The 17,516-nt window shown below is 42.5% G+C and overlaps 1 protein-coding gene across 9 annotated transcripts in view; it reads left to right on the plus strand.

The window, feature by feature from the left end:
* Nucleotides 1-17,516, plus strand: part of LOC111866994 (potassium/sodium hyperpolarization-activated cyclic nucleotide-gated channel 2) — a 319,261-nt gene that overhangs the window by 237,457 nt on the left and 64,288 nt on the right. The window lies entirely within an intron of this gene.

The following is a 17,516-nucleotide window of genomic DNA, read 5'->3' on the forward strand; positions in this document are numbered from 1 at the left end:
TTCACACCCATACAGAACCACAGGCAAAACTGTAGTTTTGTGTATTCTAATTTTTATGTTTTTGGACAACAGACGAGAAGGCAGAAGGTTCTTGACTGAATGGTAGCAAGCATTACCCGAGTTCAATCGCCTCTTAATTTCCTCCTGAATCAGGTTTCGATCTGTTATCGTTGTTCCCAAATATCCGTACTGTGCCACATTTTCAAAACACCTGTTACCTATCTTCATATCATGATTTTGCCCTGCATTTTGGTGACGACACAGCAACATATACTTAGTTTTCTCTGTGTTTACTTCTAGACCAACCTCTTTACTTGCGTCAATTAAAGTTTGTGTGTTTTTCTTATGGTATCAGCATTATCACCCGGTAGATTCACATCATCGGCGTAGAACAACAGCTGATGTGTCCCGTTTAATTTCAGTTCCACCTGGTTTCCCTGGACCTTCCTAATTGCATATTCTAAATCAAATTTGAAAAGCAGTGGCGATAAAGCAACCCCTTATTTTAGATAGTTATGCATGGGAAATTTATCAGACAAATGTTTACCTACACGGACTTTACTATACGTTTCTTTTAAATTCATTTCAATCAGCCTATCTAGATTCATGGGTGCCACAAACTCTATTAGAATATTGTACAATATTTCCCTTCTAACTGAATCACACTAAATTTACAACATTAACATATAGAAATGGAGCAGGGATAGCGCAGTCGGTGTAGCAACTGGCTAGGGGCTGGACTACCGAGGGGTCAGAATTCGAGTCCCCGTAAATTCAAGGACTTTCTGTTCTTCGCGTCGTCCAGATCGGCTCTGGGGTTCACCCAACCTCCCATCGAATGGGTACCGGGGGCTGTTTCCCCGGAGGTAAAGCGGCCGGGGCGTGAAACTGACCACTCACCACCAACTAGTGCCAAGGTCAAGAAAATATGAATCTATATATCCACTCTTCAATACGCCTTCTTGGCTCAGTGCTTAATTACTTAAGCACAGGGACAGTTTTACGTTTTACAGTATAAGGTTCGTTCGTGTCCTAATGTGAGGTTTTACTCCGGCTTTTGTCTGGAAACACTGAAGATATTTACGGAAATCTTCCTTCAGGATTGTTGATATTCTTCTCGAGGTTCGAACCGGGCACGTTCCGAATATAAGCCTGAAACGCCACACCTTCAATCAATGTGCTCGGCATAATTGTGAATGATTTTGCACATTAAGTGATGGATTGCAGGAAGGAACTCCGTTATTTGGCTTATCACGTAAGCAGTATACAGAAAAAGAAACATTTTGCACTGTTTGAGACTTCCTGTAACCATAAGGTGAACGTCAATAAAGGATTCTCACGTGTAGGCGGTGCAACTCAATAACTGTAGTTAATTAAACCGCAACGGCGTTCATGTCTGTGTCCCTGGAGTTCCACAGTTGCTGTCATATCACTTCTTGACTTACTAATTCCTGTCGCTGCGTTGAAATTATATTACAGCGGTAGCCACACGGGGAAACCCACTACATCCGCAAGATGACCTGCCTCCTGCCGGTATTTGTTTCACACGCTTTGCGGACTCAGCATCCTTGTTATAAATCGATACTCCCTGTATCACATGAACCTACGGTGAAGTTCGCTTCTCATGACGTCCCTATGGACTCCTGACAACTCTAGTAAGCTGTGGTAATTGATATACACGTGACAAACCAGGAATGATGACTTTGATAATAAATATTGGTTGGTGTGGCTGTGGGACTGGATAGTGGAGAATTCAGCTGGAGGCGAAAGAAATGTTTCCACCTTTCGCCATGAGATTTATAAGAATATTTCTTCTTCTCAAGTGCATGGTTTATACCATCATCTGTTCCGACCTCCCATGTCTTTATTTAGTTTTTAAAATAAAATATAACTATAAGTATAAAATAATTACATTTATTACATAATGGAATGGAGTTGGATTCTTATTATACATAGTTAGGTATTAGCTCGGTAGCTTCTGTTTCGAGTCCCGCATCATTTCTGGCCATCGTATTTCGGATCTCCCAGTGTTTCTTTTTCTTCTAGGGCTATGTTATATTGTTACCTTAGGCTGTCTATCGGATCACAATAGCCGCGCCGTCGAAGGCGCGTCGAATCCCACCGAAGGCATAGATATCTGTCTGTGTTTATCCTGCGTTGGCTCTGTTCAGTTTGTAGGTAGCGGCCTTGCGACGGGCTGATCCCCCATCCAAAGTGTCCTACCGACTGTGAATAGATTAGAAAACTGAAAAATGAACCAAGGCCCACAAGGGCTGTAGAGCCACGGACAGACAGGCAGATGGATGGATAGGTATGTAGGTAGATAGATAGATAAATAGACACACAGACTGACAGATAAATAGATAGATAGACAGACAGATAGATAGATAGATAGACAGATAGATATAGAGATAGATAGATGGATGGATAGATAGATAGATAGATAGACAGACAGCTAGATAGACAGATAGACAGACAGATAGATAGAGAAATAGATAGACAGACAGACAGCTAGGTAGATAGACAGACAGACAGATAGATAGACAGATAAACAGACAGACAGACAGATAGATAGACAGATAAACAGACAGACAGATAGATAGACAGACAGATAGACAGAGAGACAGCTAGATAGATAGATAATCACCTTGAATCCTTTCCGTTCTATTGACTTCTGTTTCTCAGTAACCTCTATCATTTTACAGCGCCCGTTTTCATTTTGAGTATGTCAAGATCTGTGGGGGGAGTGTCATCTCCCGAGATGACAGGTATATACTTCTGTCGAAATAGCGTCGCCAGATGGGATATGAAGAGACTAAACTCGGCACCCAATACTTGGGATGTAGGTCAGGTCCGCGCCAGGCATTGATCGCGCCCCGCGGCCGTCAGATGTTCTTATCGGGAGAGGTTACAGCACGTTTTGCCGAAACGGATCAGCAGCTGTCTGATGTACACGGCGTTGTCCGGGCGTGTAATTAGCAAGTGCAGTATATCGAAAAGCTATCATGTTAATCTTCATTATATTGATTGGAGTAGCAAGGGAATCGTAGGGAAGGAAGTTTCCCAATCGCTGTCTCTGTGAAATGAAACGGCATGTACATCCCGTGCATTGCTCAAGGACACTTGACAAGTTCCGGTCTTGCAGGACCATCGTTGGGGGATGTACCTTTGTAATTCATATGTGTAAAATCTTGGAACCTTAAATTTTAGAATAACTGGGGTATCAGCCCCCTTGAGGTTAGACTAACATAAAGTAACATGACAAAACAAATCTAACGTTAAACTTACATAACACAATAGGGCCGCGCCATGGCTCAAGCGGTTAGTCGCTGGCTTCCCACCGCGGCTGCCCGGGTTCGATCCCTGGTCTGATCAAGTGGGATTTGTGGTGGACAAAGTGGCGCTGGGGCAGGTTTCCCCCAAGTACTTTGGTTTCCCCTGCCAATCTTCATTCCACCAATTGCTCCACAATCACCCTCACCTATCATCTGGGGCTGGTACAATAGGCCAGAAGTGGCCGCAGTACAAGGGACTTAGTCCCACCGCACTAGCAATAGAAAAATAACATAATATAACAAGTCTAACGTTAGATTAACATAATAGAGTATAATAAGTCTAAAATTAGACTAACATAATAAAGCAAATCTAAAATTAGAGTAACAGAAGTTTAACGTTAGATTAACATAACATAACAAATACGTATAATGTTAGACTAACATAACATAACATAATATAACAAGACCAAATTATACTAACATAACAAATCTAAAGTTAGATTAACATTATATAACACAACTTAAGTTATACTAACATAACGTAATATAAATAATCTAACATTAGACTAAAGTAACATAATGTAAGTCTAATGTTAGAATAACATAACAAACATAATATAAGTTAGACTAACATACCATAATATAACAATATAAATAAAACTATCATAACATAACATATCTAACGCTGGACTAGTATAACATAGTAAAATAAAAATAGTCAAACAGACGAAAATAATATTATAACACAAGTCTAACGTTAGACTAACATGACATAATTAACATGAAGTTATCTATCTATATAACATGACATAACAATGTAAGTATAACTTTAACGGAATTTTTGTCTCAGGTATTTTAATGTATAAGTTCTTAGTGTTTTACATGCATATGTATATATTTTGAAGGAAGGTCAGGAAAGCAAAATCAGTAGGGCAAGTGAAGTGAAGTGAAGTGAAGTGAAGTGAAGTGAAGTGTACTTGTATTAGGTCATTGTACTTGTATTGTACTGTGAAATTTCTTGAGGCGTATGTGATGTATCTTTGTTGAAAGTATGTCCGCTTTTGTAAATAATGCCATCGGGCATAAGCCCAATTGCAATAAATAATGAATTAAATTTTTTTCTTTTAATGACTTAAACCCGCTGATGATGACGGTCTCATAAGACAGATACATGACTGGGCCTGCTTACGCAATAAACAGGATGTACTTGGATGGCAACTTGCATTTTATTTTGTAAAGGAGTTAACCAATTCATTATAATGTAAATCTCTTTCTTTCTGCCAGCTTTCAAAATCTGCCTCTTTTTGGAGGCGAATATTGCAAATTTTATGTCTAATATAGACGTACAGAATAAGAAAAGCAATGTTTTGTTTCTCTGCGGAACGCAAGGAAACTCCGTACCCATGGCAAGTGATTCCCGAGTAATAAGCAAAGGCCCCTTTCTTGTGGGGGTTTCCAAAACATATTTTTGAGGAGGGGAATTTTTTACTATCATGACAAATATGGTCGAAACAGGTGCAACGATGTGGATATGTATAACGAACGGGCAGACATAACGCTTTTCTGCTTAGACATGAGATAAAGATGCGAGATTCTGTATGACGTCAGGGCTTCCAGCCCCAAGGGCGTTATAAACAAAAGATAGAGCTTTGTCTTTGGGGGGAGGGATTTTACGATAATGTCAGTATCGAAAATGTACAGTGTCTAATTATAGGATGGCTGATAAATTGCAAAGGATTAGGAAGGAAACGTTTATGGCCAAATCGAAACACTATGAAAATGTCTCAGTTTTCTTAGGCTATTTCATTCCGACCTCCCATGCGCGCGGCTGGTGCCGTCTTCACCCCTTCTTCATTTCCGTCATGATCGACATCATCTTATACCAAACTGACCTCAATAGCTCAGTCGGTATTGTGACTAGGCAATGGAACAGGAAGAACAAGAGATTACTCCTTTCCATAGCGTCCAGACGGTAAATGGGGCCCATCCTGCCCCCATTGTCCCAAAGTTATCGGTGCCTATTTTCTCGGGTGTCAAGCGGCTGCAGCGTGAAACTTACCACTTTCCTTCATCTAGTTCAGAGGTTAATATATGTGGAAATATACCTCATTTCCTCCTTACGTCTTCGTGGCGTGAAGTTTAGTTAATCACAGTGACAATGCTGTCTTCATTTTGCCAAATCTCTTCCCCCCCCCTGGAGACAGGCTCTTCGGTTTGAGGGCCTTCCTAACAAGGAGATTGCACCACGGTATTTCATGATCATTTCTGTACACGTCTTTCTCAATTCACTGTCAACTGACACTATATATTCTGAGCTACCAGTAGTTTCGGAACGTGAACCCGACCACATTTCTGATGCACGCAGCACAGTTATAAGGGAGCCGTGATCAGGGATGTGCACAAAGAGGCGGGGCAGACGAGCACAGCCAGTTGGGCGTCTGATGGCCCGATGCTGTGCATGTCCAGGTGAAGGATTGGCTCCTTGTAATGAGTGGGACGCATGCGCACGAATCCATACCTGGGCGATGGATTTGGCTTAGTGAATGCCCAGGTGGATAGGCGAATATTTGGTTACAATGACCGGAAGATGTACAATGGATGGTGGGGGGAATAGATGGATTCATGGAGGGAGGAAGAGGCGGATGTATTATTGGATGGAGGGACATATGGGGGGAAGAAATGACGGATTAATGGAGATAGGGAGGGGTGGATGGATTAATGTACGGATGAAGGGGCGGATGGATTAATGGTGAGAGGGAGGGATGAAAGGATTAATGGTGAGAGGGAGGGATGGGAGGATTAATGGTGAGAGGGAGGGATGGGAGGATTATTGGTGAGAGAGAGGGTTGGAAGGATTAATGGTGAGAGGGAGGGATGGGAGGATTAATGGTGAGAGGGAGGGTTGGAAGGATTAATGGAGGTAGGGATGGAGACAAGGACGGAGTAGCAGATGGATCACTTGAGAGAGAGAGGGGCGGATGGATTAATAAAGGGAGGGAGGGGTTGAAAGAAGGGGAGGACGATTTGAGGGAGATATGAAAGGACAAAGGGACGGATTAATGGATGGAGTTAATGGCTGGATCGATAAGTACGAGGGTGGATAATTACATTTTTATGGCCCATTAACACAATATTTTCGTGCAACTGAATCCTGTTCACGTGGGACTGTGCAGGGGGTGGATGGAGCCGGGCGGACACAGACACCCCCTCACGACAAAACTGAGTCCAGTTAAACAAGAGGGGGATGCTACATCCAGAGCCGCGCCATATTGATCCACGTGAGCTCCAAAATTGGGTCACGGTGGAGGTAGCAAGTGGGGCGCTGAAATTGGACAAATACAGGCAGCGTGGAAAATGTCACCCTCAGCTTACGTTTGGGCAGGACTTTGCTGTGCACACAGTGATGGGAGTGTTCTGCTCTACTGCCTAATCGCAAGTAGCGGCTCTGTATACGGTACGGTTAAGAAGATTTCGGTTTTGATGTTACCCTTTCGCCGATAAAGTCGACTTGAAGTATGAAGGTTCTGGCTTGTAGTCGGAAGGTGACGGGCTCGAATTCCGGCCGGAACATTGACTATCTTGAATAAGCCTAGTCCTTTCGTAGTGCTCATGTGGGTACATGCCAGGATAGTACAGGCCATAGATGTTTCCTTACATATCCCTTTCAGTTCGTTATTTACTGTCCTCCATTTCCGTGAGATAGGTAACGTATATTTTGAAAATGAGGCACAGTTCAGATATTAGGGAAAGAATATAACAAATCAAAACCTGATCCAGGAGGAAATTAAGAGGCAACTGAACTCGGGTAATGCTTGCAGCCATTCAGTCCAGAACATTTTGTCTTCTCGTCTGCTGTCCAAAAACATAAAAATTAGAATATACAAAATTATAATTTTACCTGTGGTTCTGTATGGGTGTGAAATTTGGTCTCTGACATTAAGGGAGGAACACAGACTGAGGGTGTTTGAGAACAGGGTGTTGAGGAGAATATTTGGACCGAAGAGAGATGAAGTGTTGGGAGGTTGGAGAAAACTGCATAATGAGGAGCTTCATAGCTTGTACTCTTCTCCAAGTATAATTAGAATGGTCAAATCAAGGGGGATGAGATGGGCAGGGAATGTAGCACGAATGGTCGAAGAATACATATAGGATATTGGTGGGAAAGCCAGAAGGAAAGAGACCACTACTAGGAAGACGAAGACGTAGGTGGGTGGATAATATTAAAATGGATCTTAGAGGGATAGGTTGGGGTGTTATGGACTCGATACACAGACAGACAAGAAGGCAATTTCGTAAGCCTCTTTTTATTTTTTCATAACAAGAAAAATTGGCTAAAGGTACAAGGATTTCCCTTTGAATTTCAACAGCTTTTCATACCAGTACTATTGTAATATTCTAATATTAATTTCTACATCTATTTAAAAATTATATTTCCGCTAATCACAACGTGTGCCTTTATCTTCAGCCCTTTACGTATGCCATATATTACATTGTGGCACTCGAACAGACCTGTAACCTGATATATGAGGCCCTATGGAGTACAAGCCCCATTTATCAGTGCACTGTAATAGAGAAAGTGGGCTGTGTTCCTCTCGGACCATTATTTCTGCTTCTGTATCCGTGGTGGCTCTTCTGTTCGAAACGGAATTTAACGTCACGAAGTGAATAGATCACGCAGTTCTTCCAAGCATAGTACTTGCTGTGAATTCGAATTTTAGCTTTAAATTGCCTGATAATTTGCTTTTTAACGGCTGCTTTTAAAGTACATCGGTGGAATAAAAGAGTTCAATTTGTATAGAAACTCTAATATACAGGGTGATTCATTCGGAGGAGGCCCCGAAATAATAACCACAAATCACGCAGTAATTTACCAATGGAAATGAAACTTGCCGGGTAAGTTCTTTGGTAGATGTGGAGATAATTGGGCTCGACTGAGAATAGTGAAAATATTTTTTCTGCCCGGAGACACAGACCGACAGGACGATCCTTGGTTACGAATGATGCAGCCAGCATGGCAGGAAGGGATTGCAGCAATTGTAGAAATGGCGCTAACCGGAAATGTGTGCACCGGATCAGTGTTGAAAAGAAAACAGCTTTGCCAAGCTGTCTCATCATTTTCTCCCCTAATGAATCACCCTGTATTTTACATAAATTTCCTTTGAACTGTTACATTTTTTTTTTAGAAAATTCTGGCGAATAGAACCCTGAAACTTTTAAAACATAATGGTTACTATATTTATAATTGGTTTAAAATTTTCTGTAGTTTGTCGACATAGTGCTTTTGTAACCAAAAAGGACAAGTTATATATCTCTGCAAAAAAAAGGCTGATATATCGAGTTTAAGAACAATATAGTGTATTGTGGCTCAGATGAGAAATGCGAGACTTATGTAATTATTTCTGTAGATATCTCATTAATGTCTGCAACATGCCTGGAAGATAATTTGGCTTCATAACGGACTTTTCCGTCAGTGGTTATGAAATATGACTCCCTCCTTTTGGAACCAGAAGCCCGGAGGTAGTTTCTTATCTGCCCTCTGTTAGCACAAATATAACAGGCCTGTCATTTTGAAATTTTCTGCTATAATGGGGACATACCTTACTCGAATTTCCTTTTGCTATGCCTTCAGTATTGTCCTTCTATCCTTCTTCCCATTCCTGAAATTTACTCAGGCGACAATGGCCTGATTTGTGTTCAAAAAGTTCCCGTTTCGAATCTCGGACAAGACACACACTAGCCTGGCTGAGGATTTTAGTGGTGGCCCTCAGTGCGTCTAGGCAAATACCTAGATAATATCACGTGACTGTAGACGGAGTTTGGATTGGCGAATAGATTTATTGACTACTTCATACGCACGAGTCAAAAATACAAGCTAGTCTCCAAAATTGAAAAATCACCACAGAACCCTCTAAGTTTTTCCAGCCTCATATTTTATCACCGGGGTACGCGGTAGCGTAGTTGGTTGAGGCACTATGCTACAAGTCAGATGATCGCGGGTTCGAGTCCCAAAGAGGTCATTTGATTTTTTCAATTGACCTAATCCTTCCAGCCGCACTATGGCCCTGGGGTCGACTGAGCCTATAACAGAAATGAGTACCAGGAATATTCTTGGATTATTCTTGGGGGTAAAAGGCAGCCGGCGCTTAGGGCCGACAACCTTGCTGCCATCTATGAGCCAATTGTCTAGAAAATGTGGGAACCTCAACATCTCACAGCCCTATGGGCCTCCATGGCCTGTTACAGGGATACTTTTACTAACTTATGTTATCACCAGCCGTTCTCTGACAACGGCTTATAACAGTGGAAATTATTCAGCTTCACACGTTCATGTCTCTCTGCACTGCTTCCCGTGCGGAACTCAGTTATAAACTCACTAAGAGTCAGAGTCACTTTACACTGTCAGTTTACTGACAATCCGTTCATACTGGCGTCAAGCCCCTTGTGGCTCACGACCAAATAGTTATAGCCCTTATGTAACATCCTCTCTGACCAGAGGATGTGTCTGTCGTTTACAACTGCTGCTGGCCCTCGCCAGTGCAAGCATTCTCGGCTCCGAGTCCCGCGGGGATCGTAAGCAAACTTTACTGTCTCCATCCACACACACTAAGCTCCAAAACTCCCTGTTAAATTCTCGGCACGGACCACATAGGAAACAGTTCTTCTATTGATGCATCCGTGTATGTTGCGGGCGTTACATAGCAATTGCCGCTGTTTATAGTGTCACCGCGTATAACGGTTGTACACGCCGCAATGATGCTTTAAATGGGGCAGTGGCCCCTTCCTTTCACATCCTTCCTCATTCATTATTCGCTGGTCATCTTACCATTGGATTCAGCACTGCCTTCGGGTGTTTTAGAATGTTGAATCGTACGGTATAAATAGTCATTGCCTTGCTTCGAACGGGCAGACGTTTTTCCCAATTTGAATTTTCGCGAAAATTCGTGGGCGGATGGATTAACAAAGTGAGTGACTCACAGACTGAATCACTTAACTTTAAGTTACGCGCTTCTCACGGGGAAGTCGAGTTTTCATTAGAAATATTTTGTTTTGCTTCATATTTCCACGGCAACGTAAGAATCGAATTAAAAGGAACTGCAGAAATTTCATTTAATGTGTCAACACACTGCAAGGCAAATTTCTCCTTGCTGGCGACACATAAAGGAAATATACAGGAAATAGAGCGTAGGTTTCAAGGCGGCAAACCACGTTAATGGCATGAAAAATGTTAAAATGGCGCAGGTTTTTCATTAGCAGTAACTGTACTCATCACAGATGGTGAACGTAACTTCCAGTAACACGTAAATGAAACTTCATGTCTGTGATCCTTGGCAGTACCAAAATACGACGTGTCTATTGAAGAAGATGAACGCTAACAATAGGCTACATTAGCTGATTTTTTTTTCCGCTTAGTAGGGGGTGAGTGACAAGAAGACGAGGAAGAAGACGTAAGAAGATGCTGGATGACCTTGGGGACAGAAGAGGATACTGTTATTTGAAGGAGAAAGCTCCAGATCGCATTAAGTGGAGGAACTGTTTTGGAAGAGACTGTGGACCTGTCGTCCGAGAGATTACTGATGATGATAAATATGGGGTGGAGTCCAGCTTGGTCCACTCGGCACGGCGGCCACTGATTGGCCTATTGTAGCCAGCCCCGGGTGATTATGATGATAGAGAATTTTGTGGAATGAAGATTGGTAGGGGAAACCGAAGTATCGGAGAAAACCCGCCCCAACGCCACTTTGTCCACCACAAATCCCACTTGACCAGATCCGAGATCGAACCCGGGCCGCCGCAGTGGGAAGCCAACGACGAACCGCTTGAGCTACGGCGCGGCCACTAGCTAATTGGTTAATCAGAGTGTTGAAGTGACATTCAGTCTATTCAGTTGCGGACACAAAGCCTGGGGGCCATCACAAAGACATGGCCGACTCTGTTGCCTGCAAATTGATGACGCATTGCTAAGTGTGCTCTGTCAGAACCACAGCCACCTAATGAGCAGTTGGAGCACTTACGTTTTGCAACCCTCTAACACATACAGCGCATACCGAGAGGCCAGGATGTTAATTCAAACCTGTCATTTAATTGCCAGATAAATCGTTACAAAAGATTTATTTTTTCATTGTTCTATTCAGATTGCAGTCTTACGAGATGTGACACCGTGTAATTTGGTCGATAGATACCGAAATTTTGGAGAAACCTTCTGCCTCCATTTTCTACCCTTTTGGAGAGAGCAGGTCACTCCGAAACTTCGGTACCTACCAACCAAAGTACACAAAACGCATCGCTTACCATCCGAGATATGTCGCTAAAATTTCTCTACTTAAAATTGTTAAAATTCTTTTGGGGGGATTTGACAGCTCTATCAGTGTCGAGGCTATACAGATAAATGATGAATTGGAAAGGATTTAGAAGAAAACGGCTGTGTTCGAAGCTTGAGATACAATCACGGCGTTTATGCGGAGCGACTGAGTAAAACGTGAGAAAACTCAGATAGTCGGTGTGCTCGTGAAATGTATATATTATCGCGTGTTTAGTGACTAGACGCGGGGTTCGGATTGGTAAATGACTTTATTTGTCACTAAGGCCGTGCCATAGCTCAAGCGGTTAGTCGCTGGCTTCCCATTTTGTTCGTCTCCTACAACTTGCAGGGAGGTGGAGGTATTCGAAGCCGCCTCTGCACGGGGTTCTCCTCAAGGTTCCATACATAACCTCGACACGGACCGCATAGGAAATACCGGTTCCGTCTTTTCCTCTATTGTTTCATGAGTATCCGTTGCCAGGAGGAGGTTTTTACTGAGCTGTTACCTAGCAGCGGCTCATTTCTTCTCACTCCGCAATTTCGCGTTTCAGCCTGTTGTGTCACAGTATCTCCCATGGATAAGAGCAGTCGTTCAGACTGATCGAGGCCCCTTTTCCCCATTTGACTTGAAAAACTCGGCGAGTCCTTGTACCGGCTGTTTCTCTGAGGCCTTCTTTTGTTCTCCTGGAGTGCGAATCTTCTGCAGGTAAGAGAACACTCGAATAGAGGGCGAACTCTTGGGAAGGTTTCTGCCGCAACCCCAATCGATTCCAGCCGGTTGCTACCCGCAGTGTTTCACACAGCGCCCACTGCAATATTTGGGCAGGTCAGTACCGTTCATTATTGCTATCGGGGGAACAATTTAACTTATTCTCATGATGAGATATCCGTGAGTGTATTGATCAAGATGTACACTCACGTTCCCATATATAATGTATCAGATTCTCTGTCTTGTGAGCTGCAACTTCCTGTACCGTGACAAAAGTTTCCATACAGCGTCTTACTTGTTTTACATTTCGATCCTGATGATGGAAGCAAAATAGTACTCAGAAATGTTGGTGTCCACCATACTGCACGACGTCACATCCCAGAAAGTATAACTTTCCTTCGCTGGATTTCAGTTTCTCACAGTAATGACGCCGTGTAGTCTGGTAGAAGTTTGTCGATATTGAGAAGAAACGTACCCTCGTAATCTTCGGGACATAAAATCGAGACAATCTTCTGTATTTACTGCTCGCATCTGACTCCTTGCCTCTTGGATTATTCTTCGACCCTGAAGAATGAGGAAGTTCGTTTCTCCGAAACGTTTTAGAGTTCTACCCGACTGCACGGTATCATTCTCGCCTTTATTTATGTAGGCCCATTTTCGGGAGGTTTTCGGTTCTAATCTCGGCCAGGACACTCGGTTATTCCTGTCTCTTTAGGCGAATGCTGGGATAGTATTTTAGTATCTAGAGTAGTTGCTATGATACGACTGTGAGATGAGCGGATATACCAAGACCAAGTCCAAGTCCAAGTTCAAGTCACATTGCGACTGACGGTCCGTCAGTGTGTCTGTCTTGGTGTCGAGCCCCAGCTGGGGCTGATTCTTAATAATGCAACAGTTGGACTACAATAATGAAAGAGCTGTTTTCTACGTGGTCCGTGTCGAGGTGTTATAAGCAAGGGACAAGGTCAGTTGATGGTTCTGTACGGGAGTTTGTGAAGAGGGGAATTGATTCAGGGCAGAGAAATGACCATTGTTGGAACCATCACCAGAAAACGTCTAGTAAGAGACTAAAAACTAGACAGTGCTATAGTGACATGTAGAGCGATAGTGTTATAGTTATTTGTAGTTAGACTGTGAGTTGTGAGTAAATCTATTCACCTATCGAAACCCCGTCTATAGTTATGCATACTGCGTGACAGTATATTAAATTAGGTTTCCTTCCGGATCCTTTCCAATTCATTATTCATTCGGCTGGATATAGCATAACCCATGACCTCCTACATACGAAGCCGCTGTAGTATCCAGGATTTGGGCCGAAGAGAGATGAAGTGACAGGAGCCTGGAGAAAACTGCATAATGAGGAGCTTCACAACTTATACTCTTCTCCAAGTATAAGTAGAATGACCAGGTGAAGGAGGATGAGATGGGCAGGGCATGTAGCACGAATGGGGGAGAAGAGGGAATGCGTATAGGATATTGGTGGGGATGCCAGAAGGAAAGAGACCGCTGGTGGGAACCCGACAACTAGCAGCTTAAACCAAATCACAGGTCCGTCAAATAGTAGTATAAATAGTGATTAATGAATTGACAGGAAATCGTCGTGGCCTAATATAATTTAGTACCAGGGAATTACGTTGGAAGGACTTAGAAAAACCCACGAAGAACGTAAATAAAGTTGGTATCTGGGTCGAGATTCGAACCAGGAACGTCTAGATTGTAAGTTTTAAGCCTTACAGCCTAAGCCAGAATGTCTGTTTAAGTCTGCGTCGAATTTTTGGCTACCTTGAACGAAGTAAAGAGGGTCACGTTATTGGCCGGGGTTCCCCTATACATTATACATGTAGGTGACAAATAGCTGTGCGGGGGTTAACAGATGACTGTCGCTCCTTTTTTTTTGGTTGTTGTTGACAAATTGTACGGATTATTCTGGTTCCAGTCCACTTCCGGTCTGCAAAATGCGACGTGGAATAGTCCCATTAAGGTCCATTTGGACCTGCAACGAAATTACTGCAGATTTTCCTTATATAATCCCCCACAGCGACTCATCAGCTGATGTTCTCCGTTCTACATGATTGATGTGCCGTCCTATTACGTCACGCCTCCTTAATTTCCTGCATTTTCTTATCCCAACGTTGCACCTCTGTGACGTAGTTTAATGCATTCAGATTTTAAGGTAACATTAATGCATCTTCTGTGATATTACCGTGGATATTCGTGAAAATTTCTTATGTCATAATATTTCTTTGAGGTAGACCACTGTTCCCTGTTTAAAAGGAATCGTATACCCACAATATATTCTACTTTATCCTATATTAAGGAGTTTATAGGGAATTAAAATAATTTTTCCGATAATATTTTTTTAATTCGCTTAGTGTGGGGTGAGTCCAGCTGCATCCACTGTTTGGCCTATTGTAGCCTGCCCCGGGTGATTATGATGATAGAGCAATTGGTGGAATGAAGATTGGCAAGGGAAACCGAAGTACTCGGAGAAAACCTGCCCCAGCCCCACTTTGTCCACCACAAATCCCACCTGACCAGACCCGGGATCGAATCCGGGCCGCCGCGGTGGGAAGCCAGCGACTAACCACTTGTGCCATGGCGCTCTGATAATAATTGGTGGAATTAGTGAAATTGGAGACCATATTTTTTTTTTAGATTAGAGGTTCTCACGAAGTATTATCGTCTGAGATGTTATTTTATTTTATTTGAGATAGATTCATACAATCTGTCCAATTAAGGACAATGAGCACTTTTGGTGTCTGATGTGGTGACTATGTCATTAACAGTGTTAATAAGGCTATCCCTGTAGATGCCTTAAGATTTGTGGCATGTATACACTTAAAACTAGCTAAATCTCTCAGATAAGTCTGACTGTTTGAATCTTTTTAATCTCCTAACTTCATCTTCATGGGTTAGTAGTGAGGCTGCAAGTTCGTTTGGATGTACTTGTAGTCTCCGACTGTACTTAACACTAAACTTTTTAATTTCTTCTCGCACTGTAGATACACTTAAGTCCTTATGTAACACTGTATTGGGCACATACCAGGGCGCATCAACTATTTCCCTGAGAACCTTGTTCTGAAATCTTTGTAGTATTTCCAGGTTTGAATTACTGGCTGTTCCCCACAGTGATATACCATACGTCCATATAGGTTTGAGTATTGCCTTGTAGAGTAAGAGTTTGCTTTTCACAGAGAGTTGTGATCTTCGTCCGATTATCCAGTACAGTTCTCTGAGATATAGCCCTTTAAAAGTGTACCAGAGTTTCGAAGGAATGTATTGCTTCCATCTTCGGGGTATAAGTCAAACAAAAAATTCGCACAATATATATTTTAATCACTAATGCAAGAAAAGGTTATATGCACTTTAATTCTTCGTTCCATACTCCGTAATAAAAATTAAAATTAAATTAGCCACATGCAGTACAGTACAACAGTTAAGCATAGCGACAGACACCTGATGACGGCCAAGTGTGGTCAAAACGTGCCGTGAATTAATAATTAAAGTGACTATAACCTTTTGTTGCATTAGTGACGGAAATACATATTGTGTGAAATAGTATTAATTGTAAGAGATTTGTGCAAACCATACCAGATCAACGCCAATCAATTTTCGTATTGACATGCATTCTCATGGAACTTGGCACAATCTAATAAAGGTCAGAAGTAACACCTGAGGCAGCCATGTTTGCACAGGTGTTGACTTCACGAGATATGAATGTTTCAGGGCGGAGTGACAAGTTTATGGCTTGCATCAGAACCAGAACATAACAAGAACATGTTATTTCCTGTAATGTAATTAAGTTGCCCAAGTTTTACTGCCGTCACAGCAACTTAACGGCGGTTATAACCCAGAAATTGTCTGAATTAATTGCATATTTGAAACGAGAAATCCCCATTTGTAATGCCACACAAAATTAGACATTAATTTTAATTTTATGAACGCAGAAGCTTGCCAGTTGTTGTTCTGGTGAAGTTCTGAGGCAGTTTAATGTTTTCTGCAAACTGAGAACTATTTTGCTTCAGAAAAGCAAAATGAGACATAATTTAATAGTACTATCTTCTGGGAAGTGATGCCGTGTAGTCTGGTAGAAGTTCGACGTCGTTTCGGAAGAAAGCGATGTCTCCATATTGGGAGCTGAAGAGGGAGTTAAGGAAGTGTCGAGCTAGAATCAGACACAAAGCCGGGTGATCTGCGGGAGTGACGTCATAGTCACGTGTATTGACATTAAATCGTTCTGTACATAAAGAATAGCATAACGATGACATCAAAGCTCTGAAATTAAGCGTGTCATGTCACAACAGTCATGAATTATCGAGCGTTAACATGGACGTTAAATTATGTGGTAGGTCATGAACGAGAGACCAGTCTTTTCTTTTCAGTGTATCGTGTCTATTCTGTGAGTATTGATACTATTTTGATGTGGATATGTGAAGTGAAGAGAGGTAAAGTTCTCGCTCTCTATTACACCACGATGAACTCTGAGGGGGTGGAATGTATAGATTCCCGCATTCTTGACCTCAGCACTAGCTGAAGGGGGGGTGGTACCTTCACGGCCCGGTCGCTTTACCGTGGGCCCCAGAACAGGAGATGTTACCCCTTCCGGAACTTGGATGCCCGACCCCTCGGCAGTCCAGCCCGTAGCCAGTCGCTACTATACAATTTTCACTTGATTTTGGTGACCATAGACGGGGTTTGGATTGGTAATTGGATTTACTGAACACTTACAACTTGTAAATACAAGCAAGGGTTTTGCTGTTACTGTTCTACACGCTTCTCAAATCACTGTACGACACTTTAGGTTTTCTCAGCGTGTTAGAGTCTTCACTAGCCGTTGCTTGGTAGCGCCTTCCAACGTCGGATTTTACCCTTCCTCTGGGTTCTCGATCTGTCCCCGTGCCTCAGCTACCAGCTTCTCACAACAACGGCTGAAAACGACTGAACTGCAACGGTTTTCTAACTGTAACTTCTAAATTATCCCGTTTATCTAGGCACGGACCCCACAGAAGGCACTGTTCTCTTGCTGTTTGCGAGCCCCTCTCTAGTAACGGTCTTTGTATAGTTACTTATTTCGTGGTCGTTGCCTGGAAACAGGTCTATATGCCTACTATATAGAGAAAACTGTTTGTGATCGACTATTTCTGCGTGTTTCCTTGGGAGATGGCGTTAAACGTCGGCCTTGGCTTATCATTCGATTCCGATGATTTCATTTGATTTTTCAATTGACCTAGCC

Source organism: Cryptotermes secundus, unplaced genomic scaffold (genome assembly GCF_002891405.2).
Source record: "Cryptotermes secundus unplaced genomic scaffold, Csec_1.0 scaffold1383, whole genome shotgun sequence".
In the NCBI taxonomy this organism is placed as follows: domain Eukaryota; kingdom Metazoa; phylum Arthropoda; class Insecta; order Blattodea; family Kalotermitidae; genus Cryptotermes; species Cryptotermes secundus.